This window comes from Nilaparvata lugens, chromosome 2 (genome assembly GCF_014356525.2).
Source record: "Nilaparvata lugens isolate BPH chromosome 2, ASM1435652v1, whole genome shotgun sequence".
Taxonomy (NCBI): Eukaryota; Metazoa; Arthropoda; class Insecta; order Hemiptera; family Delphacidae; genus Nilaparvata; species Nilaparvata lugens.
Genome location: NC_052505.1, coordinates 18,386,418 through 18,399,848, shown reverse-complemented (window position 1 = coordinate 18,399,848; position 13,431 = coordinate 18,386,418). Strand labels below are relative to the sequence as shown.

General features: G+C 33.0%; 1 protein-coding gene across 2 annotated transcripts in view; it reads left to right on the top strand.

Annotated features, from left to right (window-relative positions):
• LOC111047556 (band 4.1-like protein 4A) overlaps nt 1–13,431 on the top strand; it is a 611,588-nt gene that overhangs the window by 143,014 nt on the left and 455,143 nt on the right. For both annotated transcript variants that reach the window (XR_005570427.1, XM_039420715.1), the window contains exon 2: nt 8,716–8,895. The gene's annotated coding sequence lies outside the window, so the exon portion shown is untranslated. The remainder of the gene's footprint in view (nt 1–8,715; nt 8,896–13,431) is intronic.

Sequence of the window (13,431 nt, the reverse complement as noted above, 5' to 3'; positions counted from 1 at the left end):
TCACTCGTGGAAAAAGCAGTATCTGCCAGGAACTTATCAAATGAAAACCTCGTAAAAAATGAACCAAAATTTAGAATTCTAGTAGAGAAGTGTCGACAATAAGGATTTTATGTGTTAGATTTTGTACAGATTTCTATTTTTCAACATCATAACATAATAGCCTGAATTCTATGATTCTTCATGGATTTGCAATATCATGGAAACTTTTTGTTTGATCATACAAATCTGAAGCTTCGAGAGGCATTTTGGTAATTTTCTTACCTAAAGTTTGGAAACTCTCTTTAGAATTCTCAATAAATAGCATCATTTAACACTAAACTGCGTAATTTATCTATTGTATTTTCACTACTATCATAGAGAAACAATAGCGTAAGTAGATATCCCTTGGTATAGGGAATTTATGTCGCAACGTTTACTGTTTACAGCCGATTACTGTCGATTATTGTCAATTTTTACTGTTTTGTTGAGGTGATAGTGTATGAACGGCACAATTTGAGAGACTACCAGCGTCACACAGCTGCATAGGAGAGAACTACGTCAACTATCGACTTGGGATAACAGTAAAAGTTGCGACATAAACGCCCTATACCATGGGATATCTACTTATGCTATTGTTTCTCTATGCTACTATCTACATATCATCTCTTTAGATTATCTAATTTCGTTGATAATATTATGAATGAACCAGAATCTAGCTACTACAAAAACTGACAGAAAAAATTGAATCTCGTTTTAGAAAGGCGTTAAACTGAATTCCAGCTCAAACTCTGTTGCAAAACCTTGTTTTAATCGTGTGTTGTATGATTATAACGTTATTTTTCAATCACAAATCTCAATCCGTTTAAGGACTCTCAATAAGTAAGACTGTATCGAAAATAAATTTGAAGTTAGTTCAACGCATACCTCACTCATTTTTCTGTCTCTCTCTCTCTCCTCTCTCTTGTGCTAGAGAGTTACTGGGAAGGATATTCTGAGTACTCTTTCCAAAGAATGGAAATTGAATTGTCCAAGGCTCCGCCAAATTTATGTAGATACAATACAATATAAATTAATAAAAACAATATATGAACTTGTAGTACCCTTTATTATTAAAAACTTTAAAATATTTCAACGACTAGTTTCAACCATAACTTAGGTCATTTTCAAGTTTAAATGTAGAAAATAAATAAACAAGTTGATACTATACTATATGAACATATAATATGTTCACATGTGTTACATTCATATGTCACATGTTCATATGATTAATTTATTTTTATTATAAAGAGTACTACAATTTTTTATTTTGTTCTTATTAATTTGTACTAAAGTAGCCCATATAAGTGGAGTGCTCTTATAAAACAATATAATTAACTTTAAGAAATTTCAAATTGCATTTTTTTCTCATAATGATTAAAGTTATTATTTCAGTTTATATTATGCGAATTCAATCTCAAACTGTATTGTAAGCTATGATATTAACATTAGTGCGAAAGCCAGTTTTATATTGTAATCTGCATAAATAAAGCACTCAATCAATCTCTCTATTTATTGTAACATACATAAATAAATAACTCTAATCTAATCTAATCCCTACTTGATATATTAGTTTCTCTCCTCCACAATTCTCTCTTACTCTGAATTCTATTCTATTTTTCTCAAGTTAACAAACTAAAAAAACTTTTTGAATGAATTGAGATCTGTTAGGAACTAACTTTTCACATATAAGGATAATGTGTCATTAATATCAGTCACTGAGTGAATATTTTTTATTTTAATTATGATATTAGCAATCGTCACTTGGTGTAACTTATTGTAACTTAAATATTGCACTCAATATACTTCAGAAACTTTTTAAATATTGAGCTTTCAGAAAACATACTTACCCACTATATTTTTTCATAGAAGCTCAGCTGTATCTTATTGTTTCATTCCTAAGCCTGTCTCCTTTCCTCTTGGATTTTTTCTTTCTCCTACCTCGTTTCTCTCTGTCCCTCCGATCCTGCCTCCTCTCTCCTTTTGAATTTGTTTCTTTCTCCCACTCCCACCTCATTCTCTCTTCTTCCCGCTCCAGAATACGATTTCAATTTCCGAATTAAAAAAAATCAATTTTTCTCTTTCTACCTCATTCCTCTCTGCTCCCCAATCCTGCTCCCCTGCTTCCCCCACCACTCTTGAATTTTTCTCTTCCTCTAACACACTCACACCTCATCACTCTCTCCTTCCCGCTCCAGAATACGATTTCAATTTCCGCAAACCAGTCCGTCAATCAGAAACGGCGTGCATGTAATTTTGCAAAATACAATTTGGCACGCTAATATCGGTTGACAACCCGTTTGAGCACTATCTATTTTTGTCTGATTCGATGTTTAATTCTCGTTTTATACGAGAGTTACTCACGTGACTCATTCAAGAGGAGAAATTTGTTCGCTCCATTTAACAATCTCAGAGGGGCCGGTATAGATTCATGCCATAAATATACACATATTTATATGTATCTTTCTGATGACTGGTTCTGCATCTAATTTATTCGGAGTTGTATTTTCTTGCATAATTATTGCGGGTATGCGAATCGTTCAACTGTACAAATTGATTAGTGCCAGATGTTTAATGAAAACGCTATATTCTCAAGTCACGCCAGGAATTGGGGCTTGATTCATTTCTGTTAATTATATCTATACATTGTTGGAGTTTATTTAGTGCCGTTATATCTATTTACAAAAAAACAACATATTATTCATTGATTATTATACCTGTTTTTGTCAGCTTTCTATCAATTTAGTTTTATAAAAAGAGTTTTATCCATATATTTTTTGCCGAAATAACAGTTGTATTATAATAACTATATTATTGACCGAACGTAGTGAGGTCTATGTTTCAACTCGATTTGCTTATTTGTTTCAACTCGATAGAAATCGATGAGATTTGGCAGGAATATTCCTTTTTCAACTGCGCGTCGATGTATACACAAGGTTTTTTGAAATTCTTCATTTTAAGGATAATATGAAAAGAAAAGGAATTCCTTCATACTCTGATATCACTATATATATATATATATATATATTATATATATATATATATTATATATATATATATATATATATTATATATAAATATAAATCTATATATATCTCATTTACTTTGAAGATAGTAGGATCAATCAGAGTATAGAATTATTCATAATCAATCAGCTGACAAGTGGATTATTCATTGCATGCAATGAATACACAGATGTCTGACCGTGTCTATTCCTATAAGGTAGAGTTTCAATATTTTTTATGATGCCATCAGTATCAATATTCTCACATTTGAAAAACAAATTTAATAGGTGATTGAAAGTGAAATAAAAATGATTACATGAACTGAATAATGCCGAAGAAATTATAATATTCTTGATTGAAAAAAATTGATTTCAAAATAGTTGAGAAATATTTTCATCAGATGGAACGATTATCACGAAACAGAATAAATGGGATATGGGTTACAAATTCAAACGTGGACTGAGTTTATTAACATAAGTAAGTTTTTTATCTAGGAGAAAACAAGTAACAATTTTTGAGAATAGATTATGATTCAACTGTGAATTGTGATTAAACTGAATCAACTAGAACAGGTGACATCAGATACTTGTGGATGAGAAAACTGCGTGAGGTCTACTGTACACAGAGCTACTAGTTTGTTTGGTGTCGTTACAATAATATATTGTATATTTTTATATTTGTTTGGTTCCATTCATTGCAGTCGTTATGTCGGGATAATATATCATTCATTATATCAGTTATCCATATGATTAATATATACATAGCAGTAGTTTCTCTGCCAAAACAGCTGTTGTTATAACTGTTTTGATTATTTCTTCAATCTGCAATTATATCTGTACTGTCAATTTTCTATTGCTTGTCATCACTCTCATTATTGACCGAACGAAGTGAGGTCTAAGATTCAAGTCGACGGTTTGGCATTTCTCTTATAATGTTTAAATGTTTGAATGTTTATATGCTTATATGTTGCGCATTCACGGCGAAACGCGTTAATAGATTTCCATGAAATTTGACAGGTATGTTCCTTTTTAAATTGCGCGTCGACGTATATACACGGTTTTTGGAAATTTTGCATTTCAAGGATAATATAAAAGGAAAAAGGAGCCTCCTTCATACTCCAATATTAGAGTAAATCAGACTATAGAATTATTCATCATAAATCAGCTGACAAGTGATTACACAGATGTGTGGAGAAGCCAGTCTATTACTGTATTTGTATAAGGTCTATAGTTTCAATCAAAGACATTAAATAGGTCTTTAAGCTGGGTTTACACCAAAGTTATTAACAAAATGTTAATAACTTAATCCTTATAGATTTTATTAGATTGAACGGAAGTTGACAAACACATATGTTCATCATGTGTATGATAAGTTATGTTCAATCTAATATAATCTAAAAGGATTGAGTTATTACATTTTTTTTAATAAATTTGGTCTAATCGCAGCTTTAAGGTCTTTGGTTTCAATATTTTGTTTTGCAGTCATGGTATTATTATGCGTGTCCATCAGTATCAATATTTACACATTCGAAAAAACTGATTTAATAGGTGAATAAAAATAAACAAATGAACTAAATAATGCTGAAGAAATTATAATATTTTTGATTGAAAAAAAAAATTTCATTAGATGGAAAGATTATCACGGAACTGGATGAATATTATATAAATTCTGGAATAGAAATATATTCTATTCATTGTTCAAATTAACATAAATATTAATAAATTATGGTATACAAATTCAAACGTGAACTGATTTTGTTAACATTTAAAACAGTTGACATCAGGTACTTGAGGATGAGAATACTGCGTGAGGTCTACTGTTAATAGAACTACTAGTATATCTATAGCAGTAGTTTCTCTGCAAAAACAGCTGTTATAACTGTATTGACTCTTTCTTTACTCTGCAATAAATTATATCTGTATTGTCAATTTTTTATTGCTTGTCATCACACTCATTATATCTATGTTATGTGATTTTATTAGTCGGGTGGTAGGTTTCAGAGATTGAATGAGTCATTGGCTTTCACCATGGTGATTAGTTAGATTACTTTTCAACACATGCTATTAATGAGTTGCAAGTTTTTTATGCATCGAATCACGGTTGTGTAATAATGTGTATTGGAAAGCACGTAGCCTGTAGCCATGACTCGAGTCGTGAATTGAGAATTATTATTTATTTGAGATTCTGTATTCAGATTTGTTTCAATCTGGTGATGTGACGATTTTCTCAATTTTGAGATAAAAATTCTTGAATTAGATAATAATTCGGATAAACCTTCTTCTTCTTCTTCTTCTTCTTCTTCTTCTTCTTCTTCTTCTTCTTCTTCTTCTCTTCGTCTTCTTCTTCTTCTTCTTCTTCTTCTCTTCTTCTTCTTTCTGTCTTCTTCTTCTTCTTTCTTCTTCTTTTCTTCTTCTTCTTCTCTTTCTTTTGATCGTCTTCTTCTTCTTCTCTTCTTCTTCTTCTTCTTCTTCTTCTTCTCTTCTTCTTCTTCTTCTTCTTCTCTTCTTCTTTCGTCTTCTTCTTCTTCTTTCTTCTTCTTCTTCTTCTTCTTCTTCTTCTTCTTCTTCTTCTTCTTCTTCTTCTTCTTCTTCTTCTTTTGCTTTCTTCTTTTCTTCTTCTTCTTCTTCTTCTTCTTCTTCTTCTTCTTCTTTCTTCTTCTTCTTTCTTCTTCTTCTCTCTTCTTTCTCTTCTTCTTCTTCTTCTCTTCTTCTTCTTCTTCTTCTTCTTCTTCTTCTTCTTCTTCTCTTCTTCTTCTTCTTCTTCTTCTTCTTCTTCTTCTTCTTCTTCTTCTTCTTCTTCTTCTTCTTCTTCTTCTTCTTCTTCTTCTTCCTTCAGCACTACAGTCCTACGTGGATCTTGGCTTCCATCACAATTCCTTTCCATCTGTCTCAATCTCAGACCAGTTAAAGAATAGACATGGCCCATTGTATATTCATACTGAAAGTCAATGAAGCCAACATCTACTGCCATATCGCCAAATCGTGACGTCAGCATCGGATAGAAAACTTTTTTGTAGAGTTTGTTTACATTGTTTTCCATTTTAATGAATAATAATTTACATCCTTCTGAAATAGACACAATCTGAAAGTTTTCTATCCGATGATGATGTCACGATTTAGCGATATGGCAGTAGATGTTGGCTTCAGAGGCTAGACTTCCCAGCGTGTCTATTCTATAACTGGTCTGAGGTCTCAATCACCAGCAACTGTCTTCCATTCCCTTATTCCCAACACTAGCAGATCTCTCTCCATATCCTTCAGCCACCTTCTCCTTGGTCACCCTCTTCTTCTGGTGCCTTCAATTCTTTCCTCCAAAATGGTCTTTGGCAACCTTCCCTATTCATCCTCTCAACATGTCCAAGCCAGCGTATCCGTTGCGACTTCATGAAACTACCCTTAATTAGATTCCTCTACTAAGTGGATGGGAATAATAAGCTGCCAGTTTACTAGAGATTGATAGTGGTGTGACAACCAAACCTAGTATTTGAAATTGTCTTCATAAATTAGTGGTTTTGACAAAGTCATCTCGACAAATAGATGCTAGTGATTTGTTTTGTATATTACTCTCCTTGCTCTATTACCATAGGTAAGGAAAGTATTGCCTTCCGAAAAAAATTAAGGTATCCCAATTTCTAAATTTCTATACGTTTCAAGGTCCCCTGAGTCTAAAAAAGTGGTTTTTGGGTAATGGTCTGTATGTGTTGTGTGTGTGTGTGTGTGTGTGTGTGTGTGTGTGTGTGTTTGTGTGGTGTGTGTGTGTGTGTGTGTGTGTGTGGTGTGTGTGTGTGTGTGTGTGTGTGTGGTGTGTGTGTGTGTGTGTGTGTGTGTGTATGAGTGTGTGTATGAGTGTATGTGCGTCTGTGTACACGATATCTCATCCCCGATTAACGGAATGACTTGAAATTTGGAACGTAAGGCCTTTACAATATAAGGATCCGACACTAACAATTTCGTTCTAATGCGATTCAAGATGGCGGCTAAAATGGCGAAAATGTTGTCAAAAACAGGGTTTTTCGCGATTTTCTCGAAAACGGCTACAACGATTACGATTAAAGTTATACCTGAAATAGTCATTGATAAGCTCTATCAACTGCCACAAGTCCCATATCTGTAAAAATTTCAGGAGCTCCGCCCCATCTATGCAAAGTTTGATTTCAGATTCTCAATTATCAGGCTTCAGATACAATTTAAACAAAAAAAAATTGATTGGAAAAGATCCAGCATGAGAATCTCTACAATTAATGTTTCGTAACATTTTCACCTAAAATTAAAAATAAGCTCGAAATTCGAGAAAATGTGATCATCCAATTGCAAACTGTTGGCAACTGTTGATTCTATTAAATGATTCACTATGAAGAGATAGCAGACCTCGTGTGTCTTCAGCGTTATTGCCCTGTCACCAGCTGGCTCAAATCAACTTGAGATGCGCTACTACGCTCAGATGCGAACACTAGCGTCAGGTTATCAATTCTCATAATGGCAAGGAAAGTTGTGTGAGTGCGCCACACCAGATTTTTTTCAAAGCTATTGTGACTAAAATCAATTCATTTATATGGGCTACTTATTTCAAATTAATAGAAACAATATACACACGTGAAGTACCCTTTATTAAAAACATTAAAATACTACAAGTTTTTATATTGTTTCTATTAACTATTGTGCCTAATAACCTAATATACTGTGTTGCTTGAATAGCTTGTTTCATCATTTTTGTTCTACTGATTTGATATGTGTTTTGAATACATTCTACGGTATTTCAATTGTCATATATACTTCATATTGCTGTTCATGACACATATGTGACATATTCATTATTAATTTTGTTCATATATTCATTATTATACTAATAAGAATAATGTGAATACATTTAGACTTTCTCACCATGTCTCTCCTTGTCTTTGTTTCATATTTTATCACCTCCTTCATCACTACTGTAAACAATTTCTGTAATACTTTTTATTTCTATAATACATATTTAATTTCTGTAATACATTTCTATAGGACCAAATTGATAGTTATTGACCGAGCGAAGAGAGGTCTAAGATTCAAGTCGACGGTTTGGCATTTCTCTTAATGTTTAAATGTTTATATGTATTTATGTTGCGCATTTACGGCGAAACGCGGTAATAGATTTTCATGAAATTTGACAGGTATGTTCCTTTTTAAATTGCGCGTCGACGTATATGCAAGGTTTTTTGGAAATTTCGCATCTCAAGGATAATATAAAAAGAAAAAGGAGCCTCCTTCATACGCCAATATTAGAGTAAAAATCAGACTATAGAATTATTCATCATAAATCAGCTGTATGGACTATAATACTACCCGTTCAAAAACATCGAACATCTTGAAAATGTATCTTTCCATCAACGTTAGTAGACAGTTGACTATAATACTACCCGTTCAGAAACATCAAACATCTTGAAAATGTATCTTTCCATCAACGTTGTAGACAGTTGCTGCCAGACCTGATAACAGCGCTCACACTCACATTCCGGGACGACACGTCACGGTACGATAGAACAAAAAGCACTATGTTTATTTAGGATATTTTCTACACATTTTAAATTGATAAATTATTTATTAATTTTTGAGAAAACATAACAACAGGTCAATGTAACTTACTGATCGCGAGGTCTACTGTTCACAGAACTACTAGTATCTAGATTGTAATAACTTTCCTGTTTTATATGTTGCAGACTGGTGCCGCAATGAAGAAAATTATTTGGTGAAATTGCATCAAATTAGTGCGCGTTAGTGTGTGAGTGTCTGCGCATGCGTGAGTTGTGCCAAGATGCGTTGCTTCTGCACAAAGATCAGGACGCACCATTGCAAGGGTGGTTCTGCTAGATGAACAGGAACTCATACAGGAAATACAGGTAAATCTGTTTCAAACAAAATTTAGATAATATTCAATTATTACAGAAACCTCTATTACCCTCTTTATACTTTTCTATATCAACACAATTAATAAATATTCAAGTTGCCCTAGTAAATTACTTCAATAAGAAGTAATATTGTCCTAGTAAATAAATACTTTAATACTCCTCCACCCCACCCCCACCCTAAACACTCAATTACTCAATATATTGAGACTGAATCAAACTGCAAAATGTCACTCTACCTATAAAATATGCAACTGGTGGAGAGTTTTTATTGCTGCATATGCCAATTCGATTTGAATTATTCGATTATTGATGAAGGCGTGGATGAGGTGGAAGAGGTGGTAGTGGAGGAGTAAGAGGAGGAGGAGAAGGGGAAGAAGGAGCAGGAAGAGGAATAAGAATAAATGTGGAAGAAGGAGGATTAAGATGAAGATGATGATGATGATGATGAAGAGGGGGTCGAAGAAGGAGAAGTAAAAGTTAGAGAATGAGGAATAGGATATTTAGGGGGGGGGAGGAGAAGAAAGCGAAGAAGAAGAAGAAGAAGAAGAAGAAGATTATGGAAAATAAATTGAAGAAGAAGATGATGAAAAAAAGAAGAAGAAGAAGAAGAAGAAGATGGAGGAGGAGGAGAAGAAGAAGTGTATGAGGCGAAAGTGTGATTGCATATTGCAATGACATTTCATAGAGCATTTTAAGGCATGACACATGTGTGTCAAATGATGTCATATTCGACTATTCGATGTTTTCGAGAAATCCGTGAAAAACATGGTTTTCTATTAATTATCCGCCATTTTTCTCAAGAATATTACGGAGCCTCTGTAATTTTTCCAGAAATGAGACTCATGTCAGACGTTAGGGCTTATAAATAGCAATCCATGGTATAAATTTGAAGAAAATCGTTAGAGCTGTTTTCCAGAAAACCGTTAAAAACATGGTTTTTTAGTAATTATCGTATAAGAATCTAAAGTCAATCGGTTAATTAGGAATGCAGTAATCGTGTTCACAGACATACACATACACACACATACACACACACAGCAACCAACACCCAAAAATCATGTTTTTGGACTCAGGGGACCTTGAAACGTATAGAAAACTTGAAATTAATATGGTAACCTGATTTATTTGGAAAGCAATACTGTCCTTACCTATGGTAATAGGGCAAGGAAAGTAAAAAGATAATAGGAGATTGAAGAAGAAGAAGAAGTAGAAGATGAAGAAGAAGAAGAAGAAAAAGAAGATGGAGGAGGAGAAGAAGAAGAAGAAGTGTATGATGCGAATTGTGATTGCATATTGCAATGACATTTTATAGAGCATGTTAAGGCAGGACGCATATGTGTCAAATGATGTCATACTCGATTATTGGATGCGGCTATCAAATTAATTCGAACCACAAAAAGTGACGCAACAAATAAACCACATGGCAGATGATTCTTCCTTTTTTGGCTAATGTTTGACAATTTCGATAATCTCAAAGTGACCTGATCAATAAGGTCATCAAGGTGACCTTATTACTGAGGTTACATATGGGTGACTTGAGGAGGACCCTAACTTTATGAATACGATAAAAGATAGAAATGTAGTTTAGATTAAAATGATTTTGACAGATAGATCTCACAGTATTATTATCATAGAGAAATAATAGCATAAGTAGATATCCCATGGTATAGGGCGTTTATGACGCAACTTTTACAGTTATCTAAAGCCGATAGTCCACGTAGTTCTTTCCTGTGAAGCTTTATGACTCTGGTAGACTCTCATATTGTGCCGTTCATACACTCTTACCCGGTCAAAACAGTAAAAATCGTCAATAATCGACAGTTATCGGCTTGAGATAACAGTAAAAGTTTGCTATTGTTTCTCTATGATATTATTGACTTAATGTCTGATTTGAATCATAGCGGCTGAAATTGAGTAGGCCTAGGCTATAACTTGAACTGTAAAATGAACTTGAATAAAAAGTTGAATACCTAACTTGAGATCATAATGAACACTCAAAAAATTCAAGTAATTGATTCATATGGACAGTTCTTGATTTTTCTTGTATTGCATTATTGAATATGTAAAGTGTGTTTTTCACCCAATTTGATTCAATATCTGATTTATAATCGATAACATTCAATACTTGATATCAGTCGATAATGAACTTTAAAATAAATAAATAAATTTAAATATAATAATGATGGATTTTTCTGAGGTTAGATTATTTTATAATCTACATATATTATGAATTGATTCATGTACTCCTTCCACTGAGGTTAAAGCTGGATTCTCATATTACATCTGTATCAATATGGAATATGGAATTTTCAATGAATTTTCCATATTTACATGTTTGAATATTTTCCCATTCTGCTTGTTCAATGAACTTCACTTGAACTAAGGTTTGAATTAATTATGATTTTCCAAACTTTTGAGACTATAATTTCAAAATTGTCTAAAAAAGGGACAGTGAACTCCGAATTCCCCTATTCAGATCGGATGAGTAGGTTGAGACATTCACAAGATCACATAAAAACGAAAACGAGCGAATGTCAGCTCCAAAATTGCCAATAGTGAAAAAACCTCGTAAAACTCTTCTAGAAGCGTGTCCTTCCTATTAATGGTCTCCCGATTCTTTCCTATCTTGTCTTAAAATGATCAACGAGGCCGTTCCTTTCAATAAAACCTCTCAAAAGTTATGTCATCTTAAAACTGTCAGCATTGGATGAATGAAAAGGGTTGATGTTATCAATGAGGATTGCTGACACTAGAAGATTGAATCTTACAGTATTAGTATTCTAGATCACTAGATATATAGTGAGGTCCACGTTATAATGACAGTATTTGATCAACTTTGGTTTTGCTATCCTTGTATATCATCCAACAAAGCCGGTGGTACTTTCCTTTTCTATGTTCACAACGATGTCAATAATTATGTTTTTGACATTGTGGAAATATAATTAATTAATGCAGAGAATCAGCATCGCTATTCTTATATCTTTATCCACTGCCATTATAACGTGAACCCCACTATAGTTTGTGAATACATGGATATCCTCTTAGTAGACTAGCTAATATATGCAGGGAATTTGGAAATGTGTTTATCGGTTATAAAATTTGTTTTATTATATCTCTGTCACGAAAGATTCTCTACTACATTGTGAATCACCACTTCCAAACTGCCATCAGTATTCCTTGATTGCAACAGTAATACTTCCCCATTCATTCAAGACTGACAATCTAAAGTGAAACTCGCAATAAGAATGGAAATCGTTGGCAATATAATAGTCAGAGCCTTTTTGTGAATTGGAATGTGCAGAAGAAATTGGCGGAAAATAAATTTTATGGCGGGATCAATTTGAAGATAGATTTCGGCTGTTTGGCGATAGATAAAACTTTGTTTGATGACCTGTTGGAAGGAAGTGGAAAAGGTTGGAAGGAAGTGGAAGAGGTGGAAGAAGAAGAAGAAGAAGAAGAAGAAGAAGAAGAAGAAGATGAAGATGAAGAAGAAGAAGAAGAAGAAGAAAAAGAAGAAGAAGACAAGGGAAAAAAGAGAAGAAGAGAAGGAGGAAACACAGGTGAAAAAGTATATTGACCAATAAAACTGAATAAGAGTGTGAAGAGATAAAGGCGCGAGTTTTGGAGCGTTAAAATGCTCTCAGTGCTGTTTGTTGGAGTGGATGAAATGGATCATTCTACTCCGGTTCAAACAAATTGGATCTTATGTCATTATTTTTTTTTTGTTTCCTCGCAGAGTTGGTTCTGTTGATGGATTACATTTTCAAATAACATAGATATTGTGGGTGTTCCATGATGTTTGATATGTTTAGGAAATTCATTCACCAATTATAATAACAGATTAACATTTTAATAATTATCCTAAATCGGATTCAGATATTAGAATAAAGTATTGTATAGATGTCGAATTGATTGAAAATTGTATAAGAGGAGGAGAAATGCAAAGAGTTTTTCAAATTCTACGGGGATAGTATTCTAATTTAATGGGGTGATGATAAAATATATTCTGATAATTTATTAAAAACTTTAAAACAGAACCATGGTTTCACGTAGTTAACCAACGCATCATCAGCTGTACTGAGAAATGAGGATACAGAAACATTCTTAACCTAATCTTAGTAGTCTAGAGCTCCTAAATAATTGGGTGGCAATAACTAAAGTAATGAAAGTAATGAATATTATACATGATATCAAAATATATACACATTTGTAATTATTTTCCAGGTAAAATTAAATTTTCTTTTTGTCTGTTACTCTGTCACTGACTTGGAGACTGTCTATCATGTCTTTGGTATTTGGCTGACAATCTATAGGCTATTGAGAAATAATTAATTTTTATTATGGAGAGATTTCAAAACCTCACCATCAATTATACTAATTTTATTCTGATAATGTATTTTTTTCTTTAGGACTACTTTTGAATATGAATAAAAATATAAATCCTAGTAGCCTTTAAATTATTTGCTCACAACATGTTGAAGATTAGATTTCTTAGATTTTTATTTTTATTAACTAATAGTTAACGAA